This window comes from Adiantum capillus-veneris, chromosome 1 (assembly GCF_014529385.1).
Source record: "Adiantum capillus-veneris isolate H3 chromosome 1, ASM1452938v2, whole genome shotgun sequence".
Classification (NCBI taxonomy): Eukaryota; Viridiplantae; Streptophyta; class Polypodiopsida; order Polypodiales; family Pteridaceae; genus Adiantum; species Adiantum capillus-veneris.
The window spans coordinates 184,064,793-184,088,884 of NC_140931.1; positions in this window are offsets into that span (position 1 = coordinate 184,064,793).

A 24,092-nucleotide genomic window follows, 5' to 3' on the forward strand; every position below is an offset into this window, starting at 1 on the left:
CTGAGTACAGGGCAGTCTTCACAGCTACGGTTGAGTATGTATGGCTCAGACGACTTATGGATGACTTGGGTGTTGGACAGGACACTGCCAACACTATCTACACTGACAGTCAGAGCGCATTGGCAGTTGCGAGGAACCCAGTTTTTCATGCTCACACAAAGCACATTGAGGTGCATTACCACTATGTCAGGGAGAGGCTCTCAGCAGGAGAGATCAGTGTTACCATATACATGTGGTAGTGATGTGTGTGAACACACTAGGACCGCCGGGGCATTTTTTCCCTCTTTAGGAGGTTTTTTCCCCCGTGCATTGTATATACGCCCATCAATCTAGGGCTATCTATCTTTCCATTGCACACTAAGTAATACACTCTCTATTGTGTGCCTTGAGCTTCCTTCGTCTTCTCCAAGCTGTGTGTGTTTCTCTGCAACCCTAATTCCAACAATTGGTATCAGAGCAGGTCACGTCCTCCCGGGCTTAGTCGCCAGCTGCTCCAGCACACGCCTGCTCACTTTCTCCGATTTCAGTGAGCTTTGGCAAGCGTTCGCAGGTCGACAAATATTTTGGGAAAGCTCGAAGAGCTAGGACTGCTCAGAATTTTGATTTGGGCTCATTTCGGCCTCCGTTTCCACTACGGGCAGTACTGCACAGGCTATTTCTTCATTTTGTGCAGATTTTCTGTCAGTGCCGTTTTCTGCATAACAGGTGCCTTATAGTCTTCTACGGTTTGTGCTATATAGCACAAGTTGTTCCCGCTCCATTTCTCCTATTTTCGGGCAGTTTTCACATCAGGTGCAGCATTTACCATGGCTGACAACAACAACACAGATGTGTTCAAGATGTTTGCTGCTGAGGACAGGTTGGATGGGGACAACTACCCTATGTGGGCTTATATGATGCAACACGTTCTTGTGTCAAAAGGTGTCTGGAACATTGTGCAGGGCATTGATGTACGTCCTGGTTCTGAAGATGTAGGCGATATTGAGGATGTTGCAGGTCTTGCTGCAAGGATTGCAGCTGTTAGAGTTGTTTTGCCTACAGCAGAACAAGCTCGTTGGGATGTTAAGGATGCGCAGGCTCATGCATTGATTGCGTTGTCTGTGAAGCGCACCATTATTCCTCACATCCGTTCAGCAAAATCTGCAAAAAAAGGCTTGGGATATTCTAGCAGGTCTTTATGCAAGCCGCAATGAGGCTAAAATTGCTTTGCTGCGTAAAGAGCTAGAGTCGAAGATTATGCATGAGGAAGATGATATGGACACTTTCCTTGCTAGTGTCAAGGATATCAATGAGCAACTCATTTCTGCAGGTGAAGTCATTTCTGACAGTTCCCTTGTGCAGACTGTTCTTGATGCCTTACCAGATTCCTACCAGACTTTTGCTAGTACTTGGAGACTGATGACCCAAGGAAATCCTGAAGTTGTCAAGTTTGATGCATTATGCACATTGCTGTTGCAAGAGTCACTTTCTAGAAAAAACAGGACTAGGCAGCGTGCAGTTGAACAGGCTTTTATTGCTTCTCAAAGAAAGGGTGGTAACAGTAATGCAGCCACTTCTTATGGTTCTGCTGCGAGTGGCAAAATTTCTGTTCCTAATGCTTCTGCTGGCAGCACTTCGTCTGGCAATTCTGGTGACAAGGGCAAAAAGAAAATGCGTTGCCATTATTGTAAAGCCAATGATCACTTGATCAAGTCGTGTCCTAAGTTGAAGGCCAAAGAGGCTAAGAAGAAAGAGGGTGGTTCCACTGCAAATGCTGGTTCCACTACAAATGCAGCCATTGTTGAGTCTTCTGTGAAAGGAGATTGTGATGCTGATGTTGATGCAGAATGGGCTTTTAGCGCAGAGTGCACTTACAATCCTGTTGTCCATGATGCATGCTTGTCAGTTGCTGCAGATTCACATGTGTGGTATTTCGACAGTGGTGCTACAAAGCACATTACCTCACATCGTGAATTGTTTACCTCTCTCGAGTCTGTCCCTCATGGGAATTCAGTCACTTGTGCCAACAACGCCTCTTATCCAGTTCAGGGAGTTGGAAAGATTGTGCTCACTGCTGCTAATGGCAGTTCCTTCACACTTGTTGATGCACTTTATGTACCTGGGATCAAGAAGAATCTATTGTTTGTATCCGCACTTGCTAGACTTGGACTTGTAGTCAAATTTGTGGATGACAGATGTACAGTTCATGATCTCAGTTTTGGTGATGAAATTGTTGCATCTGGGCTTTTGTGCCGTGGGCTGTATAAGCTCACTTTGTATGACAAGAGTGGACAAAATTTTTCAAATGCTGTTGCAGATTCAAGGGCTATTTCAAATGCAAAACTTTGGCATGCACGTTTTGGTCATCTGAATTTTGCCAGTTTGCTGCGTTTGCAGAAATCTGATATGGTTGCTTCTTTGCCGCCTCTTGAAGCACCTATCAAACATGTTTGTGAAGGCTGTATTCTGGGTAAAATGCAGCGTTCTAAGTTTCCAAAGGATGGTTCAGTTAGGGCCACATGCAGGTTGCAACTTGTGCATAGTGATGTTTGTGGGCCCATGCAAACTCCGTCCTTGGGCAATTACCTGTACTTCGTGACTTTCATTGATGATTACTCCAGGCATGCATGGGTATTTCCGCTTAAAGCAAAGTCCGAAGTTTTTATGTGCTTCAAACAATTTTTGGCTATGGCTGAAAATGTCTCAAAATGTACTATGGGCACCCTCCGTTCCGATCGAGGGGGGGAGTATATGTCTCATGAATTTAATGCATTTCTGGCTAGTCGTGGGATAAAACACCAATGTACAGTGCCTTATACACCTCAGCAAAATGGTGTTGCTGAGAGGAAAAACAGGTCACTAACGGAAATGGCACGATGTATGGTCAAAAGTCAAGCTTTGCCGCATTCTTTTTGGCTTGAGGCCATCATGTGTGCCACTTATGTACTTAACAGGTGTCCTACGAAAGCTTTGCAGTCTATTACTCCATATGAAGCATGGCATGATAGAAAACCTTCTATTGAGCACATGCGTGTTTTTGGCTGTTTGGCATATGCTTTGGTGCCACAAGTGCAGTGTAGAAAATTGGATGATAAGGCTGTCAAATGTATTTTTGTTGGTTATAGTGCTGAAAGCAAAGGTTACAGGTTGTATCATCCGCAAACAAAACGTATTTTGGTTTCACGGGATGTAGTGTTTGTGGAAGATTCTGTTCAACCCTTGCTGTCATGTACTAGAGACAGTAATGTAAGCTCACAGGACATTTATGACACTTTGTTGCCTCTTTTCAGTGGTGGAAATACGAATGTAAGTTCCAATGAGGCAAATGTACAGCCTATGGGGGTTTCTGAAAATGTTTTAGAACAGCCTATTACTGATGCAGATGTACATGATGTACTTGATGAGGAAAGGGCTGAAAATGAGCAGGCTAGAGGTATGCCAAAATGGCTGGTGCACACTTTGCGTGACAGTAAATTGGATGCACCTTTATCTAGTCGTACTCGTTCAGGCTCTCGCCATGCATCTTATGCATCAGATTGTTATGCTTTGGCTGTGTCTAGTTTACATGATGTTGAGGAGCCTCTGTCTTTTGATGAAGCACAGAATTCAGAAAATTGGATTGCTGCCATGAAATTAGAATATGATGCACTTATAGAGAATGACACATGGACTTTATGTGATTTGCCTCCTGGCAAAAAGGCCATTGGTACGAAGTGGGTTTACAAGTTGAAACGCAAGCCGGATGGTGAGATCGATCGCCATAAGGCTCGACTTGTTGCAAAGGGTTATGCACAACAAAAAGGCATAGATTATGAAGAGACTTTTGCTCCCACTTGTCGTATGACTACTGTGCGCTTTCTATGTGCATTGGCAGCTCATTTTGGTTGGGATGTACATCAATCAGACATTGTTACTGCTTTCTTGAATGGTGACATATTTGAGGAAGTTTATGTAACGCAGCCTCGCGGTTTTGTCATAAAAGGACAAGAGGACAAAGTGTGCAAATGTAGGAAGGCTTTGTATGGGTTGAAGCAATCTCCTCGTGCTTGGTATGAGAAAGCTGACACTCATTTGGTTAAACGAGGCTTTCGTAACAGTCCAACAGAAAGCACATTGTATGTAAAGCGTGAGGATGATGTATTTCTCATTGTGGTTCTTTATGTTGATGATTTGCTGATCACTGGACCAAATGAGAGACATATTGCTGAATTTAAGGCTGATTTGAATGCTACTTTCAAGATGAAAGATTTGGGGCTGTTGCATCATTACTTGGGTATACAGTTTAAGCAATGTGATGGTGGTATTGCCTTGTGTCAGAAAAGTTACATAGAGACATTGCTATGTAAGTTTGGACTTGAGGATTGCAAACCTATTGCCACTCCCATGGAAACAGGTTTGAAGTTGAGTCTACATGATGCTGGCGATCCTGCTGATGTCACTCTTTACCAAACTGCTGTTGGCTGCCTCATTTATGTATGCAACACGAGGCCAGATATTCAGTTTGCAGTCTCGCAGGTCAGCAGATTTATGCATAGCCCAGGGTCTAAGCATTGGCAGGCTGTCAAGAGGATTTTCCGCTACCTTAGTGGCACTTTACATCTTGGCTTGTTTTATCCCAAGGGGGGATCATTGCCGCCAGACTTACATGCTTTTTGGGACTCAGATTGGGCTGGTTGTTTTGACACGCGAGTGTCCACAAGTGGTTTTTGTTTCATGCTTGGCAGTTCATGTATATCATGGTTGAGCAAGAAGCAACCTACTGTGGCCACTTCGAGTTGTGAGGCTGAGTACAGGGCAGTCTTCACAGCTACGGTTGAGTGTGTATGGCTCAGACGCCTTATGGCTGACTTGGGTGTTGGACAGGACACTGCCAACACTATCTTCACTGACAGTCAGAGCGCATTGGCAGTTGCGAGGAACCCAGTTTTTCATGCTCGCACAAAGCACATTGAGGTGCATTACCACTATGTCAGGGAAAGGCTCTCAGCAGGAGAGATCAGCTTGGCTTATGTGCCAACACAGGACAACCTTGCAGATCTTTTCACAAAGGCATTGTCTCGTGAGAAGCTTGAAGCTTTCCGCAAAGCTTTGGGCTTACTCCCCTTTGTGGACTGATCCTGTCCTCAGGGCATGGCACTTCCCTTTACTCATGTGCCAGCTCTCGTTCACCGCATCACTCCAGGGGGGATTTGTTACCATATACATGTGGTAGTGATGTGTGTGAACACACTAGGACCGCCGGGGCATTTTTTCCCTCTTTAGGAGGTTTTTTCCCCCGTGCATTGTATATACGCCCATCACTCTAGGGCTATCTATCTTTCCATTGCACACTAAGTAATACACTCTCTATTGTGTGCCTTGAGCTTCCTTCGTCTTCTCCAAGCTGTGTGTGTTTCTCTGCAACCCTAATTCCAACAATCAGCTTGGCTTATGTGCCAACACAGGACAACCTTGCAGATCTTTTCACAAAGGCATTGTCTCGTGAGAAGCTTGAAGCTTTCCGCAAAGCTTTGGGCTTACTCCCCTTTGTGGACTGATCCTGTCCTCAGGGCATGGCACTTCCCTTTACTCATGTGCCAGCTCTCATTCACCGCATCACTCCAGGGGGGATTTGTTACCATATACATGTGGTAGTGATGTGTGTGAACACACTAGGACCGCCGCGGCATTTTTTCCCTCTTTAGGAGGTTTTTTCCCCCGTGCATTGTATATACGCCCATCACTCTAGGGCTATCCATCTTTTCATTGCACACTAAGTAACACACTCTCTATTGTGTGCCTTGAGCTTCCTTTGTCTTCTCCAAGCTGTGTCTGTTTCTCTGCAACCCTAATTCCAACAGGACATAGTCCCCAACCTTAAACTCTTTAGTCCGCACATGCTTATCAAAAAATTCTTTTTGTCGCCTTTTTTGAGCGTAGATAGAAGCCACTGCTTTTAGGCGAAGCTCACCTAGCTCTTCCAGGTCATCTATTCTATCAGAAAGCTCGTGCCCTGTCCACTCTAGATCCTTAGCCACCCTTAAGGTTGAAATCAAGAATTCTATTGGTAAGATAGCATTTAGCCCAAAAACCATGTTATATGGGGTCGTTCCTATTGATGTTTTATATGCTACCCTATATGCCCATAATGTTGAATGCAACTTCTGGTCCCAGTCAGTTCTCGACTCAGATACAATCTTCGTAAGGACCGTGCATATGGTTTTGTTTGTTGCTTTAGCTTGTCCGTTTGCTTGTGGATGATACGGGGCTGATTTCCTATGGATTACCATGAATTCATCTAGAAGGATCTCTATCACTTCATTTATAAAATGTGTGCCTGGATCACTCACAATTTCTATTGGCAATCCATATCGTACAAAGACGTATTCATATAGAAATTGTGCCGTGGTCCTGGCATCTGCTTTTTGAGTTGCCTTTTCTTCGATCCACTTTGTTAGATAGTCTGTAGCCACAACGATGTATTGTGCATGAGTCTTATATGCAGGAGGTGAAATGGGTCCGACATAATCAATCCCCCATTTTGCAAAAGCTCTTGCCCCCATCATTGGTCTAAGCGGCATATCATCTCTTTCAAGTGGTACTTTGGTCCGCTGACAGTCATCGCACCGTTTAACGTATTCCTCAGCGTCCATATGTAATGTTGGCCACCATATTCCTGCGGCTAATACAAGTTTTGTTGTCTTATCACCTGAGAAATGGCCTCCACCTACTCCTCCATGAGCTTGCTCTAGGATTATCACATACTCAGACTCTGATGCGCAAATCCTAAGCTGGTTGTCTTTACATCTCTTATAGAGTTGATCTCCTATTAAAGCGTAATCTCTAGGTTCTGTCTCTACAGATTTCTGACGAGCTTTTGACGTTCCTTCTGGGAAAGTTCTATTTGTGAGATATTCAACAATATACTGACTCCATTCTAGAGCGATCGTTATCTGATATAATGTCGAATACTCTGCTGGCGGTTTTGATGAACATACAATACATACAGTGACATATTCATGTACGCTTTCTTTCATTCCTGGCCAATAGACTCCCAATTGTAACAAATTCCTATATGTGTTCCTTCTTGAACAATGAAATGCACATTCTTGAACATGTGCTTCGCGCAGATATATATTATATTCCTCAGGATTGATGCATAGTCGTAAAACATGATCATTTCCCAATTGATACAACCTTCCTACAACCAATTGAAGATTCTTGGATTGCTGAATAGCAATATGTTTCTGGTTGTATTCTCTTCTATCAAACTCTCCTCCATAGGTTAATAGGTTAACGACATTTTGAGACCACTTCGGTATCATTTCTATGTTGAACAAGTACGCGTCTGGCATGTCGTCATCTACTCCTATAGGGTCTTCTCCATTCGTCAATCGCGAAAGATGATCAGCTCTAAGATGTGTTTTTTCTTTCTTTACTACTATCGTGAAGTAGAATTCCAGCAAGATAATGAACCATCTCACTATTCTCCCAGTATTGCATGGTTTATTCACTAGGTAGAGCAAGGCTTGGTGATCCGTAAAAAACACAAACTTGTTGGCTAGAAGATAATGCCGAAATTTCTTCACAGCATATATCATTCCTAATCCCTCTCGCTCTGTTGTGGTGTAATTTTTCTCTGCATTGTTGAGCTGTCGACTGGCGTAACAGATAGGAAAATCCATGTTTCCTTCTTCTGGCTGAGCCAGAATGCATCCTATTGCATATGCCGAAGCATCTATATGCACATGGAATATCTTCTCCCAATCTGGTGATTTCAAGACTGTAGCAGAAATGAGTGCCTCTTTCAATTTCTTGAACGATTCCTTACACTCCTCTGTCCATTCAAAGTTCACTGTTAGCCTGTAAAGTGGTTGGCCTATTATAGCGTACATGTAAATGAATCGTCTATAATATCCGCAATGTCCCATAAAGCTCTGTACTTGTTTCGCATTGGTTGGTCTAGGCATATCCACTATAACTTTTATCTTCTCTAAATCCGTGGATATTCCGTTTTGTGAGACAATATGTCCCAGAATTCTGCCATGTCGGACCATAAACACACATTTCTCAGGATTGAGACAAATGCGATATGTCCTACATTTCTCAAATACTTTTCTTAGGTGTTCTAGATGCTCATCTCTTAGAAGAGAATGTACACATAAGTCATCCATGTATATTTCTAGAAACAACCTTAAGTATTCTTTGAAAGCATGCGTCATCAGCCTCTGGAAGGTTGCGGGAGCATTGGTTAGACCAAAAGGCATAACCCGATAAGCATAAATTCCCCACTCCGTTGCAAAAGCAGTTTTATGTTGATCTTCCAGTGCTATGGCTAGCTGGTTATATCCTGAAAAACCATCAAGAAAGGAGTATGCTGTTTTCCTTGATACACGCTCTAGAACATGATCAGTTATCGGCAGGGGATAATTGTCCCGGATTGTTGCAGCATTCACTTTCTTTAAGTTGACACACACTCGGAGTTTTCCGTTCTTCTTGGGTACCACCACAATTGGAGATACCCAATCGGTGTGTTCAATCTCGTAGATGAATTCAGCTTCCATTAGCTTATCTATCTCTTCTTTGATTCGCTTAGCAAACGTATCATTATATGTGTATGGTCTCTGTCTGCTAGGCTTTGCGTCTTGTTTCAGTGGGATTGTGTGTTGGCATATCGATGGGTCAACTCCCTTTAAGTCCTTATAAGACCATGCAAACACATCCCTATACTCTCTGAGAAGACTCAAAAAGTCTCTCTTCCTCGCCTGGAGACAAATCCGTGGCTATGTACACCGGTCTAGGTGTCTCCCCTGGAGCTGCTAAATCAACTTTTTTTGCATCCTCCGGTCCGTCATAAGATTCGTCCTCCCTTCTCTCTCGAATAGGTTGGGTTAATACCACCTTCCTATCCTCTATTGTGAATTTCCTATAGTGAGAGGGAACATCCATGTTTTCCTTGATTTTGGCGTTTTCGTCCTCTCCACTCTCAAATTCTGTTGTCCAAACTTCTTTCAAAGTTTTCTTGAGCTCTCTGTACTTGTTTCTACGTTCTAACTTGGACTCTGTGTGTTCTCTGTTGCGCTTGTTCTTTTCTGATTTTTCTGTTTTTGTTTTCGTTCCATTCCTTTGAACTTGATTTCTTGAGCCTCTTTTGTCTTTTCGTAAGCTCTTTTGATCATTCCCTCTCATTCTTCCAGAAATCTTGTCCTTAACACAATCTTCCGCCTTTACTAACATTAGGAATTGATTTTTTCCTCTTATTCTAGGCATCGGATTGGTTCTAACCCCCTTTGTTTTTCTCTTTGCTCTATAGCGTTTCTGGCGTTGTTTCGTTTGGTTCGGAAAATCATAAAATCTGACATCCGTTATAGTTTCTTCGTTTTCGCTTGAATTGTCCGTTGACTCGTTGTCTGCTTCATTTCCCCACTCAGGATGATCGGGAATGTTGTGAAACACCTCCTCTTCATCTTCCTTTTCCAGTGTATCGTTCTTCTCAGTTTCTTTTTCGAGTACAGTTCTCAACATGAAGTACGGAACCACGCCGTACCCGTCCTTGTCGCAAAATTTCATTGTGGGACCATCCGGAATTGCACAAACATCTAGGGTTGCTAGATTGCGTGTCCATTCTAATGGTTCAAGCGTGTCCTCTGGAAAGGGTTCTCCTATATAAGTTTCTTCTTCGATAGCCCTTTCTAAAACACATTCTTCTCGTTTCAAACTTCCACATTTCGAAGCTCCACACATCCATAACTCCTTGGGCTTACCTAACCAAGCTGGAAATTTGGATCCTGCCAAAGTAGCTGAATCAAACTCCTCTACCGGTGTTCGGTTCACATCTTTGTAGCTATGGTCTTTCAGGTTCACACGTGTAGTGGTTTCCATATTTCTCAGGTATAGGTGATCGTAGCCCCAATCTTGGACCATTTTCAACTGTCTCATGAATGGTCTTCCCAATATGATATCATAGTTATTTTCCTTGCCAAAATCGACAATAGCAAAAGTATGTTCGTATTCAATGCCGCAAGAAGTCACTACGACTTTCTCTAATAACACCATAGGTTTCTCCATGTGTCCATCTGCTAATTGGAGTTTCAACCTAGTCTTCCTTATTGCTGGTTTCCCCCATTTTTTCCAGATTTCTTTTGTAGCAATGGCTACCCCAGCTCCGCAGTATAGTATTGCCATCGTGTTTACTCCTTGGAATTCAACTGGTAAGGTTGTATTCCCCTCTTCACCTTCGCAATACTCTCCGACCTTGTTTAAGGGTACAGGCTTAGCGTTCTTTTGTGGTTTACTCAGCTCTTGTATACCCTCTTTCAGTCTCGATGTTGGGTCTTTTATCCCAAATTTCTCCAAGCATTTTCCTACAGTGGTCCACATATGTGGTCTTAGCCTCAAAAGCTCAGCCAGAGTGATAGGGCATGTCACTGGTGTTGACAAGATCTCTATCAATCCTTGCGAGTCCATGACTTTTTCTGATGAAATTCTTCGTGAGGGAAGTGCTTTAATCTCGGATTTTGCTTCATACTCTCCTAAGTATGAAGGTAAGGTTTTCAGTGAGTGAGGTTTGCTCTCCATTGTTCTAACAGAGCGCCCATCTCCCCAGTAAGATTGCAGATCCAAGTCCACTTGAGATCCTGCCTCAAATTCCACTATGGGAGGGTTCCTGATGTTCTTTTCCCAATTTGTCTGATTAGCTTGGCAACTTAGCTCGTTTGCCAAGTTTGCCTCTCTCACTTGTTTCCAAAATTCATTGTAATCCTCATCTCTTCCGTAAGACCTCTGTATGACTGGGTGAAAACTCTCTATCTCCTGATCGGTTGTGTTCAATACTATGCGGTCATCCTTGTGTGTATTTTCAGGCTTTTGTGCACTGGGAGTCTTTTCAGCTACCCGTGAAACAATAGTCTCTTCCTGAATTGGGTTTTCCGTTCCACAATTCATTGTTTCTTTTGGTGGTTCTAATAAGGCTTGTGCAGTCTCGATCATTCTCTGGCACATTTCATGTCTGTGCTTTTCCAATTCCGCATTTGGGTATGTCATCCACCTCTGTTCTTGTGTTTGGTTGTTCTTTAACCTAGCTTCGTAAGCTCTCATCAGTGCATCCAATGGTTCGTGTACTTTGTCAACTAGCACTGATCCCCCTGAGCTTAAGCTCGTTGTTTCTTTGATACTCTTTTGTTTCGTTCTTTCCGGGCTCATCTCTCGTTTCCCGTTTTGACTCTCAAGTTTTTCTAATCTATCTTTAGTTCGCTTTAGTTCCTCAGCTAGAATAGCGTCTTCACGTTCTTTTCTGAACTTCATGCGTGCTTTTATAGCTTTCCATGTGTTTCTTTCACTCCGCGGTCCTTGACTAACCACTTCGGTCGCTAACTTTCCATTCTCAGGTTCTCTAGTGGTTTTCTTAGCTTGAGCTCTAGTAACAACTTGCGTTGGTATCAGAGTTTCATTTTCAGACCCACTGCTGGTAGGAATGGTTTCTAGCATATTCAATGTCGTCTTTTGCACTTTGTTTGGATTCTTTGGACAATCCTCAATGAAGTGAGTAACCCCACACTCAGTGCAATAAGCGTTAATTCTAATGATTTCCGTATGTGGACAAACATTCATCAGATGGTCACCTCCACACTTGTAACAGGGTCCTAGTAATGGTCTTGGTCCCATTTGATTCGTCCTTTGTGGATAGGATGGTCTTTGTCCTGTTAACCCTCCATGAGCTATGAACATCAATGTTCTTGCGTCCAAATTGTATCTCTCTTCATCAGAAGCACTTATAACTGTTGGTATTCCAACATTCCCAATCATGCCCCATGGTTCTGGTTGTTTGGGTTCTTCTGGTGGGTAATACACAGTTGGAGACATGTGTGCACCAGATTCTTCATAATAGGCTTGAACAGGCACTAAGGCTTGTTCTTCCTGATTCTCTAAGGTTGGTGCATATCTAATGCCCACTGGTCTTGCTCCTGTTAAAGGCGGTTGTTGTCCCAATACCGGTTGCGGTCTTTCTATCCCCATAGGTCCTGGTACATTTCCCGTTGGGTATCGAGGTACTGGATGTACTTGAGGTGGTGCTAATTGAGCAGGAGGTGCATACTGACGCTCCCTTACATGCCCTTTGTTGTAATAGCACTCCTCTGTTGGATGGTTTGTCCATTTTTATTCAATAGCACACCATTTCAGTGTTTTTGGCAATGGTTTTTGGTATGGTGCCATCCTTTTTAGAGCATCTTCTATCATTTGCTCTACATTTGGCATGGTTGTTGTTTAAACATTCTTTTTAGTGGTAGTCTCACTCGCTACGGAGAAGGAGCTATTGGATGCAAAATCTGTATCCGCTGACACCTCTCCATAAACCGTACAGTTATCCACTAAGTACAATGCCTCTCTCGTTACTTGCTCGAAACTTGTACAAGCTTTCAAGTGCAAGTCCTTCTTGAGAGTGTCGTTTCTCAGTCCCTCAATAAAGAGAACAGATAGTCTGTCATCTTGAGGTCGTTCACGTACTGGACATCTCTCAATGTATTGTTTGAAGCGAAGTGAAGCTTCCTTCACTTTTTCGTGTTCTCTCTGTTTAAAAGCATATATTTGTGAGACCGTATTGTGCTTAATCCCTCGTTTTGAGAATTCCTCAGCAAACTCTCTTAGCAAATGGTCAATGTCATGGAATCCCCCTATGTTCAGTGGTTGAAACCATGTCAATGCCGTACCTTCTACAGTAAGACCAAATCCCTCGTATTGTGTATGGAAATCTGTTATCTGCTCAGCTCTTAAGACTTGCTTAAAGAGTGACACATGTGCATACGGATCTCCTGAACCACCATACTTCTTTGGCATACACTTCGCTACTTGAGATGGTCTCATACGTCTATGGTCTGCTACCAATCTCATTGCTCTTGTGTCCCGGCTAAAGCTTTCTCTAGCATCATGGACTTCATGGGTTACCCTTGTCGGTTCCCCTGCCCTGAATCTACTACTAGGAGGTAAATGTGATGGTTCCGCTTCGAACCTTGGACCTCGAGTGGTATACGTGGGGATTGGAACTGCACTACCTCGATTCTTATCCATTGACTCTCTGGAATGTAATGATCCCATTGGTCCGGGCTTCGAGTACTGAGGTTGACTGAAAGAGTCAGCAGCCTGAGTTCTTTGTCCTCCTGTCGTCATTGGGTTTTGCCCTCCATTTGTTGGTGCTGGTCTTTGTGAGCTAGAAGTAACATAATACTGATGTAGTGGTCCCCCAAAGTATGTATATCCTTCTAATTCTTTCTTGCCCATTGTTGAGTATTGCCTCCCATACTTGTCGTAAGCAGCAATTTTCACTTCCGATGCCTCTGTGTAGGTAAAGACATAAAGTATTTTTCGGTCTGTCAACTCTCCCGTGTAGGGTTCTTCACATCTATAATAGAGATCCTGCTCCCCATTATTATATTTGTATAGCCCCACATAGATGTTATCAGTGTTGATCCTTGTAGTTTCATTCTCTCTTCTTAACCTCGCATCAGGGAAGTTCATTATTGGTACGAGCCTTCTCCTCAAGTTCTTCATCTACTTTGGCTTTGGTGCCCATCAATCCCCACTTGTCCACAATGTTAGGGTTTAGGACTACCAAGTACATGGTACCCTCGTCATCTAGATATCTATCTCCTCTATAGCTCACAGGCACTAAGTCCTTGAACTCACTAGGTCTCTCCTCTATCTTTACACAATAGCGGTCCATTCCATCTTTGTAGATCTTGGCACCTTGCTCATTGTCGTACTGGTATTTTATGAACAATAGCTTCATTGTGGTGGAAGGGTTTGATGATCCTGCTGCCATATTTTCTCTGTTGTTCAGGTTGAAGTGTTCCAAGTGTTCGGTGAAAATCTCGTAAGATCTCTCCGAAGAAGTATCAGAAACACTTCCTTCAAAGATCGGCTCTAATGGTTGCACCCAACTTTGGTTTACACTTCCCTCGGTTGATATGACACTTGCTTGTTCCCCTTGTTTTGGTTGGTTATTCTGGAGATTCCTGCCCGATCTCAAATTCATCTATTCCCCTAAAGGACTTTAACTTTTCTGTCTCGGCAATTTGTTTTCCCCAAGTTTTTGTGGTCAGAATTGATCCAAACTGATTGATACTTGGTCAATTGTTTAATCTTGTCAGTTGGACAACTTCTGTTTCATCAAGTGAGAATTTTGTTGCAGTTATGCTGAAAAAGACATTATACGCGTATGATGTCTTTTTTCACAGATTTGGACTATTTTGGTTATGCTCACTCTCAGTAGCCCCCTTATGCTCTGTCCACTCACAAAATTCAGTTTGAACTCTGTTTGAGCAAGTTATGGCTAATTTAGGCTTTTCTTGGCAATTTTCCGCTTTTGACTTGTTTTGGGTCAATTGTGATCCAAATGGGATGAAACTTGAAATATAACCTCTAGACAGCTATTACAATGGATCTGTGTCGGCAAAGTATCAAAATATGTCCAAAATTAGGTCAAAGACATCATACACGTATGATGTCTTTTTCATCAATTTGGGTCAAAACTTGATATTTATGCTTCTTGCAGTGCTTGTAACAATCTTGTCAGGTCAGATATCAAAAATAAGCAGTGGATGTGCCAAAAGACATTATACGCATATGATGTCTTTTGTCCCAGATTTTGACTATTCTTGGTTTTAAGCCTTCTCCAATGTTTATAATTGAGTTTCAAGTGTTTCTGTCAGGTTTGAATGTAAAAACAAGATCTGAATCCAAACTTTCCTCTTCTTTGCGTTTCTTGGACTCCGACTTGTTTTTTTGGGTTTCTTTGAGTGTTAATGCTCTTGTTTTAAGTTGAAATTAGGATATAACCCCCCTTTTGAACACTCTGGTAAAGTCAAAATTTCTGCTTTGGTCTCTGTTTGGTCATTTAGACATCATACGCGTATGATGTCTAAAGTTGCAGATTTCCAGTTTTTTGGCACAGAATCCTTCCTAAAGCTTTCTCTAGTGCTCAGCAACTCCCAGATACACAGAAAATTTCTCTGACTTTTGTTTATTGCAAGTTTCACTACTAACTCGACGGTTTAGTGATCTAACATGCAATCAACCATATCAAGCAAATACTCCAATGATTACTAGCTCTAGATCAGGATCAAATGAAGTCCTACCTAAGCTATTCCTAATCATCAAATGGGTTTGGTAATTGTGATCTTAAAGAGATCCACTGCCACTCACGGACTAGCAAATTCTTCTTCTATCAACAACTACTCAACACCAACAAAACAACAAACAAATCTAAGCTAAACTAAAATTCCTGTCAACACGGAAGACCCAGGAATACCCCACTTCCTAGTATCTCTCGAGATCTTCGGAGTCCACCACTCCTAGATCTTTTCTAACTAAAGTATACAAAGTAGTTTATACGACTCACCTCGTAGGATTAGTCTAAGGTCACCTACTTAGGGCTCTCGTCCCCGGCAGCGGCGCCAAATGTTAAGGCGGTTACGCCGCTAGCAGAAGCTAAATAGCGAGAACTCAACCAACAACAGAATTTGTCAGACGAGGACGAAGCTTGACCCGCAGGCGCATGGAAACAACTAGGTGGGTGTCAAATCACCTACCCGACCTTCTAATGACAATCACTACTAAGGAAATCAAATCTAAGTTCTAAAATACGCAAGTGACTGAAATCCGTACTACGAACGAATGCTATACGAAACATGATCTAGAATCATTGAATCGATCTCAAACTCAAGGGGAAGTCTATACACTAGGTAAGAACAACACCCTAAAGACTTGAACTGCAAAATCAACCTATAACCACTCCGTGCGGTAAACGCGTATGAAGACAGGCCGAAAAATACAGATGATCGAAACTTGACCCCGATGGTACCAATGTGTAGCTCTACTCGTTGTGGTTCTATATATATGCTGCACGCTCCATTCCGACACACGAGTTGGAAGAAAACTCACACCGAAGCTCGTAGGAACTTACCACACATAGAAGCCGATAGCGCGCACTCTTGGTATCTGTGTGTAGCTCTCGCCGTTGCTAACACAATGGCGGTGTCACTTCTCCAATGGCGGCTCCGTAGCTCTCGTAGCAAGTAGATAAGACTCTCTCTCTCTCTCTCTCTCTCTCTCTCTCTCTCTCTCTCTCTCTCTCTCTCTCTCTCTCTCAGACACAGTCACGGCGCTCAAAAACTCACCTTTGATTAATAAAAACTCCACCCCCCTTAGGTTACAAAAACTTTGGCTTATATACCTCAGCCTTGGAGGTGAGAACATCTCTAACTAATTACATCAGCAAGTGAAATTACTTCGGAATTACAAGCTGGAAACTCAATTGAGTCCCGTTACTTAATGAATGGCTCAAATCAAAATTAATGTCGGAAAGACATTTATTACAATCAATGGTTACAAAATGATGAGTGTGAGCAAAAATGTGGGTGTGATCCTCTGCTGGCTCAACAGCTAGACAATGAATGATTCTAGTCATAACAAGCAAAGGGTGTAGCATTTGGACAAGTGTCCTCCTTTCACTCTTTGAGAGAAAGATCTTAATTATTTAATTGAATTTAAATTCTCATTGGACCTTCCTGTAGGTCATCCAATAGGAATCAAGCACATTATGAGGGCAATATTGCTAGGGCTTGACATGTGTCCTTTATGCCCCTTGAGTCTTGGGCTTGCCTTGAGAGAGAGAGAGAGAGTGTGTGTGTGTGTGTGTGTGTGTGTGTGTGTGTGTGTGTGTGTGTGTGTGTGTGTTCTCTCTCATGCCCCTACCTTTAGGGCTCATCTTTGACTTGAACACCTCAAGCACCTTGGTCATCAAGCATGACAAGCACCTCAAGCACCTTAGTCATCAAGCACGACAAGCACCTATTCATCAAGCACCTCAAGCACATGTCTAGCTTGCATAAGGTCTAAAGTACCTAAAGGTCCTAGGTCTAAGGAATTTTAACACTAACCTTTGGAGGCTTTAATGAAGCTAAATCTAAAGTCTTCTAAGCTCCATTAGATGCACATTGCTCTTTGATAGAGTATCTCTTTTTGGACCCCTATTGAGATGTAACCATCTCTCCTCTTGGTCTCATGCTGAGATAAGTATAGAAGCACTTATTGCACATTGCTCTTTGGTAGACCATCCTAATGGGTGGGGGCAATAATGGAAAGGGCAAAAGAAAATGACCGGTTATTGTGGCTACGGAGTGGTTAAAAGCAACGGCCGGCGGGGCCCGAAGAGTTGCTGGATAAAAACTTTTTGTAAAAAACCTGGCAAATAGTAGAGATAAATTGACTATATTTGTAGATTTTCTCACCTTCAAATTTAAATGTAGAGGTAAATCTCAAAATTTGTAGGTGCACTAAACCTAGGTTTTTTCTTGTTCCCCTTTTATCTTCCCATATTAAATGATCAGTTTAATATGAGAAAATCATTTGATAAAGTTAGTGTCATAAAATTTAATATCTAACCAACCTAAATGATTTTCTCATATTAAATCGATCATTTAATGTGGGAGAATAAACGGGAACAAGTATTAAGATATAGATATGTGCTTATAGATCTATCTCAACACGGGGCCAATGGTAAAGGGGCCCAAATGAGAGATGGTCTATCAAAGAGCAAGTCTAACCAATGGAGCATTAAGGGTTAGCTTCATTGAAGACACACTCACACACACTCTGATTGTGTGAAGTGCAAAGTGCAAGAGCTCCCTCTCCTTCTCCAAGCAAGTAGAGAGGTTGAGATCCTACACCAACACTCTTGGCTATGGAGTGCGAATCCAACCAAGAGCCATGCTTCAATGCTTAAGCTTTTCATCTTCTCCATCTTCATTACTATGCTATTATGTATGCTAGCAAGAAGAGTGATGATAAGTGAGAAACTAGTTCTTTCTCCTATGAAATTTTTCTTCTTCCTCTTCCCTACCCTCATTCCCTGCTAGCTCTCTCCACCTTCGAAGGTGTTTGAGGTCTTCGGACTGAGGCTTGGGATTGTTAATTCTTTCCTCTAAGTTTATTTTATGCTCGAGATGCATGAAGCTTTCCATCTTCATTGCATCACCTAGGTCACAAGGAACACAAAGACTGTATTGTAACAAGTCTCTCTTGATGGGAGAAATCATAAGACAAATGCCTTTTGGAGGGGGACCGGCTCCACATGAATCCGATCCTCAATTGTTGTCATGTTCTCTAAATTCTCTCTCTTGCAAAAGTATTGTTCATGTATATTTATGTTGCTATCTTTAATTATGTTCACCCGCTATGCTCACAAAGTAATTTCACAAAAAGTACTCTCTCTAATTTCCGCTACTCTCAAGTTAATAGGCCAATTCCATTACAGCTAGACATTAGATTTTATGACATTACCTCTCTCTTGAAATCATATTTGTCCTTGACTATGAGGTAGAGAAGATAAATCCTAGTCATTAGTCCATGTTTCTTAGCGGGTATAGGATCCCTTTTTACCCTACGACATTATTCCAGAATGGATGACTAATCGATTTGATCTTTGGAAGGCTTAGCTGCCGCAATCATGTCTGATCTTTAGTCCATATCATACTTCCAAAGTAGAGTGACAAGTTCTACTTGGTGTTTGGCAGACGTCGTTGCCACAAACATGATCCTAAGCATGCATAATTCTTAAATTTTGTACACAATAAAAGAAAGAGAGAGTCTTATAAGACAAAAGTATTGTTTATTTAAAATGCATTTTCATATGCTTACTCTAAGGCATCATTGTAAGCATTGACAAGGTTCATATTATCCTTAATCTAGGTTCCTTGCATCTATCTAGCATCTTTAAAAGAATAATTTTCTTAAACTTAATAAGATATCGTTGGATAATCTTACCGTTTCTTAATACCTTGTCTTCATGTCGTAGGATGGACTCAGATTGAAGTACCTCTTCTTGATCTTTAGTTTTTGGAGGTTCTGCTATTATTGCTTCTTTTGGTGGCTCTCCTTTGTAAGGCTTAAGTAGTCTCCCATGGAAAACATTGCGAGACAATGGTTGGGAAACTTTAATTTATAAGCCATCTCATTGATCGTCTTAAGAATTTAAAAGGACATTTATATCTTTTTGTTAGTTTAGCATAATATTCTTGGTGGCCCATAGGATTCTTGTCCGTAGTATGCCTTCGACGATCCTTGAGAAACCTTAGCAAGATGCACTCATTTTCCTTAAAGGCTAAGGCTCTTCTATGCTTACTAGTAAGAGCCCTTTTTGCCTTTGTTCTGAGATGGATATAACCTCTTTAATCTTTGGAAAAGATTCCTGTAAGTCTCGCCTATATTCATCAACAGTGAAGATCTTCCCATGTACTTTAAGTAGTAAGGGACTTTTGGATCTTCCCTCTTTAACCTCGAAGGTGATTTCGCTATAGAAGTATTTACAATGTCATTGTACGCATACTCTATAAGAGATAGGTACTTCTCTCTCACTGAGAACATTGATCTACTTCCATGACATAAGCTTTTAGTGGATCAAGAATCGCTAGATTAATTATTTCACGTTGGTCATCCGCTTCTGGATGATAGGCCGAAAGAGAAATTTAATCTAATTCCTAGATTCTGAAAGAGACCCTTCTAAAAATTACTGGTCATTCTAGGATCTCGGTCCAACACAATGGATGATGTTGGCAAGCCATGATACTTGAAAATTTGTGAACTGTGCCATTTGATGTGCCTTAATAGTCTTTTTGACGAGCATAGAGTGTATATTCTTCTTAAGCCTGTCAACTGAAACAATCCAAATTGCTTCTCTCGGTCAAATTTTGACTTTTGTCATACCACGCATTTTGAAACATACTCTTGTATGTTTAATTTTCATGGTAGGACAACAAAAATACCTCTTTATATGTTCACTTTTCATAGTATGGAATCCCTCTTTGCTCCACATAAGGAGAAGGATGGGATTCACACATGACTTTCTTATTGTATGGGTGAGTAACATATAGTCTATTGTCGTTTAGAAGATAGCCATCCTCCAAGGTGAATGGTTCTTCTTTTTTTCCCTAATGCAAATATTGTGATTACATACTTAAAGTCTCCGTTAGTAGCATACTTACATATCATAAAAGATAGATCATTGTGAGTTGCTTTTGACACCACATTTACCCTTAGCCACTTGATTGTGCTTGCTAGCAATGTGAGCAATATGAAATTTAAATTGCTCACATTTCTAGCAATAAGAAAATTTGTCCACCTCATCTGTTTGTCGGAGAGCTTGGATTGCGTCATGAAGTTCTTGAAGCTTTGTGATCCATTTGTAGATTGAATGGAGTCCCCAAGAGATAGTGTTTCCACGTGACTAGGGCATATAGAATATCTAGTAGCTCTTTTTTGTATTTGCCTAATACTCGCCTATCAGAGTCGAGTCTTAGAATCTCATATGCTATGGCATGTCCTTCTTGACGCAAAATAGCTCCAAGGCAATCACCACAAGCATCAAATTGGACCTCAAATGGCTTTGAGAGATATAGTAGTGTGAGCACAAGTTGAGAGATAAGCTTCTCAAAAGCTTCTTGCTCTTTCGCAATCCATGAATACTTAATGTTCTTTTTTTTTAAGTCATGTAGTGGACCTTCTATTAGCGACAATTTTTCTATGAAGCATCTAGTATGCACACATACCTATAAAGCTTCATAGCTCATGTAGATTCCTTGGATTAGGCCATCCTTTTATTACCTCTCTAACTTTGTTGGATCCATTTGGATGCCATCTTTAGAGATAATGTGACCTAAATACTGAATCTCTAGTAGGAAAATTCACTTTTTATTTTGATTAATGAAAATCTTATTCTCTCTCACAACTTGAAAGATTGCCTAGAGTTGTCGCTTGTACTCCTCAAGAGAATTTGAGTGGTCTGAAGATTTTTGTCCATCATGAGTCTGAATGTGGCTGGGGCATTTGTCATGCCAAAACTGTAACTTATCGAATAGATCTTCTACTCGCGGCATGGAAAATCTTTTTATTTATTTATAGTGATCCTATTTAGTGCTCTATAGTTGACACACATGTGATATGTGCCAACTTTCTTTTGCACTAAAAGTAGCGGTGAACAAAATGGAGAGAAGCTAGGCCTCACCATCCCTTTTTCCACAAGTTCATGCACTTGCCTCATGATCTCCTCTTGTTGAGCTTGTGAAACTCGATAAGAAGGTTTATTAGGCAGTGAGATTCCTAGTAGAAGCTCTATTGCATGGTCATCATCCCCTCGTTTTGGAGGTAGCTCACTAGGGATGTCATCGATGAAAACTCTTGGAATCCATTTAGGAAATTAGATAAGTCTAATTCCTCTTGATTCCCTTTATTGCTACTTGTGAAAACATTAGAATCTTTTACAGATTCTCTAACAAAAATTATATACGAATAAATAGAGCTTTTCATTCACTTATCAAAAGCAAGCGTATTTACCAAGGATATGGTGTTCCCCGACTCATTAGCATCTATGTACATGGTTTTTTCCCTGTAATCAAAAGAAATTCTCCTTTTAGGGAACTTCATAGTGGCAATCATACGAGTGAACCATGGTGCCCCAAGGATAACATCCTCATGTTTGAGAGGGAAGATAAAGAAATCCTCACAAGAAGCCTCAATTTTCCAATTAAGGGAGTAATTGAGATGTCTTGTCCCTTGAAAACTCCATAGGCTTCCAATGTATGTCCCATCTCGTGGACTTGTATGCCTAGCTTCGTGGACAACTCCGTGGATATGAAGTTGTGAGTAGAAATAAAATAAAGGCATCATGCTCTCGCACCTTTCCCCAAGAATAGGAAAGGAGAAATCCTTGGCAATGAGCATACTCTTTTGGAGATTCAACCATAAATGCTCTAGGTAGCTCATCACACATTTCTTTGGGAGCAAGCACGATAGGCATGTCCTTGCTCCCTGCACTTGAAGCCCTGTTATCTTTGCAATAACGCTCTAGCTCCTCGAGAGAAAGTCGATTCTTGCCTTTGTAGACTCCTTTCTCCTTAGTTTTATTCTTGTTGCTAGAGTTGCCTTTGGAAGAATTTTGAGCATTATTCTTCCCTCTAGGTTCATTTTGCTCTTTAATTTCCATTGGCCTAGAATTCCTCTTAGCCCCTTGTTGGAAATTGATTTGTGGGGCGACTACAGTATGGTGTATGACCGCAGAGAAGGTCCTAGGCCATTGAGAGTTGACATACTTGGCCATACCTTTAGAGAGCCCAGCACAAAATTGTTGTTTTTGTTTTGCAAAGTCTATCTTTTTTTAGACAGTTTCTTTGAGATGTAAATCCCAAAACTTGTCCACATACTTGTGGATAGACTTGTAGGGAGACAGCTTCAAGCTTCACAATTCGGTGAGAACTTTTTCTTTGGCATCGCTTGCAAGAAATTGCTTCATTATGGAAGCTCTTAGGGTTTTCCATGTTTTTGGAGCTTTGCCTTCATGTATATCCTCCTCTTCTCTCACCGGATAGAGCCTTCTTTTGGAAGTCCCTACAAGAGACCTCACAGGTACTCTCTCTTCTTGGTGAGTTTGGAGAATCCCATGGGTGTGAAGTTGTTGGTAAACTTCACCTTGTAGGGCGGGGTTGCCCATAGCTTGTTGTTGCGTAGCGACAAGAGAACTTACAAGAATAGGGGCATCATTAGTATCACCTTCATGTGAAAAATCAAAGTTATCAATATTCATTCTACTCTCTTTATTATTGTCAGCCATGCTAAAAGAATTTATGTGTACGTTAACTTATTCTTTGGCAACTTCAAAGCCCTAGTTTCTACTCCTCTTAGCTCTTGAAAATTAGCACTCAAGCATCCACATCGTGGACCACTTAAGGACCTCTCTTCTTAAGCAAGAAAAGAGAAATCATTAGCTCTAATACCTGTAATGGAATTAAGCTTATAATTTTGAGTGTAGCAAAAATAGATTAGCCATAGTGAGCATTTCATTAAGAAGATTCCTAATGAAGATGGAGATGGTGCTACGTTGGAGATAACAACAATTTACACATTCCTAATTAACATGGCATGAGAAATAACTTGCAAAAAAGAGAGAAATAAAGAAATTGACAACAATTGAGGACTGGATTTACTTGGAGCCGGCGGACCCCCCTTCAGTAGGCTTTTGTATTATAGGTTCTCCCATGAAGAGAGACTTGGTACAATACAATCTTTGTGTTCCTTAAGACCTCTTGGGTGCCATGAAGATGGAAAGCTTCATGCACCAAACTTATGCTTAAACCAACAATTGATCTACTTGCAATAATCAAGAACTTGTCTCGGGCCTCAATCCGAAGACTTCAAACACCATGAAAGGTAGAGAGAGCTAACAGGGAGTGAGGAAGATGAAGAGAAGAAGATGCATCTCTACGAGAAAGATATAGTCTCCTCACATATAATCACTCTTAGAGCATAGGTTAGCATAGTGATAATGAAGATGGAGAGATCGATAAGCATTTCTTTGATCATAACTCTTGGTTGGATTTGCATTGCATATCCAAGGGGTGTTGGTGTAGTCTCTCCACTTCTCAAGCTTGGACAAGGATATGACTTGTGTGCACAAAACACAATGTGGAAGTGTGTGTGTGGCTTGTGGAGTATATGAGAGAGAGAGAGAGAGAGAGAGAGAGAGAGAGAGAGAGAGAGGAATTGATTTTTCTACAAGCCTATTGGCTCAAGCCTTGGGCTAGCCAATGAATGACTCTAGTCACAAGAACCAAAGGGTGTAGCATTTGGACAAGTGTCCTCCTTTTCCATTTTGAGAGAAAGATCTTAATTATCCAATTGTAGCATTTGGACAAGTGTCCTCCTTTCCCCCTTTGAGAGAAAGATCTTGATTATTTAATTGAATCTAAATTCTCATTGGAACTCCCTATAGGTCATCCAATAGGATTCATGCACATTATGTGGGCAATATTGCTAGGGATCTGACATGCATCCCCAATGTCCCTTGAGTCTTGGGCTTGCCTTGAGTGTGTGTGTGTGTGTGTGTGTGTGTGTGTGTGTGTGTGTGTGTGTGTGTGTGTGTGTGTGTGTGTGTGTGTGTGTGTGTGTGAATGTTCTCTTTCATGCCCCTTGTTAGAAGCGGCTAACAGGCTACACCATTTATGCACCAAGTTGTGGATGTGCCATAGTGCACATTATTTACTTTTCATTGTATAGGGCTTGGGCTCATTTAGGAGTTCCAAAGTTGTATG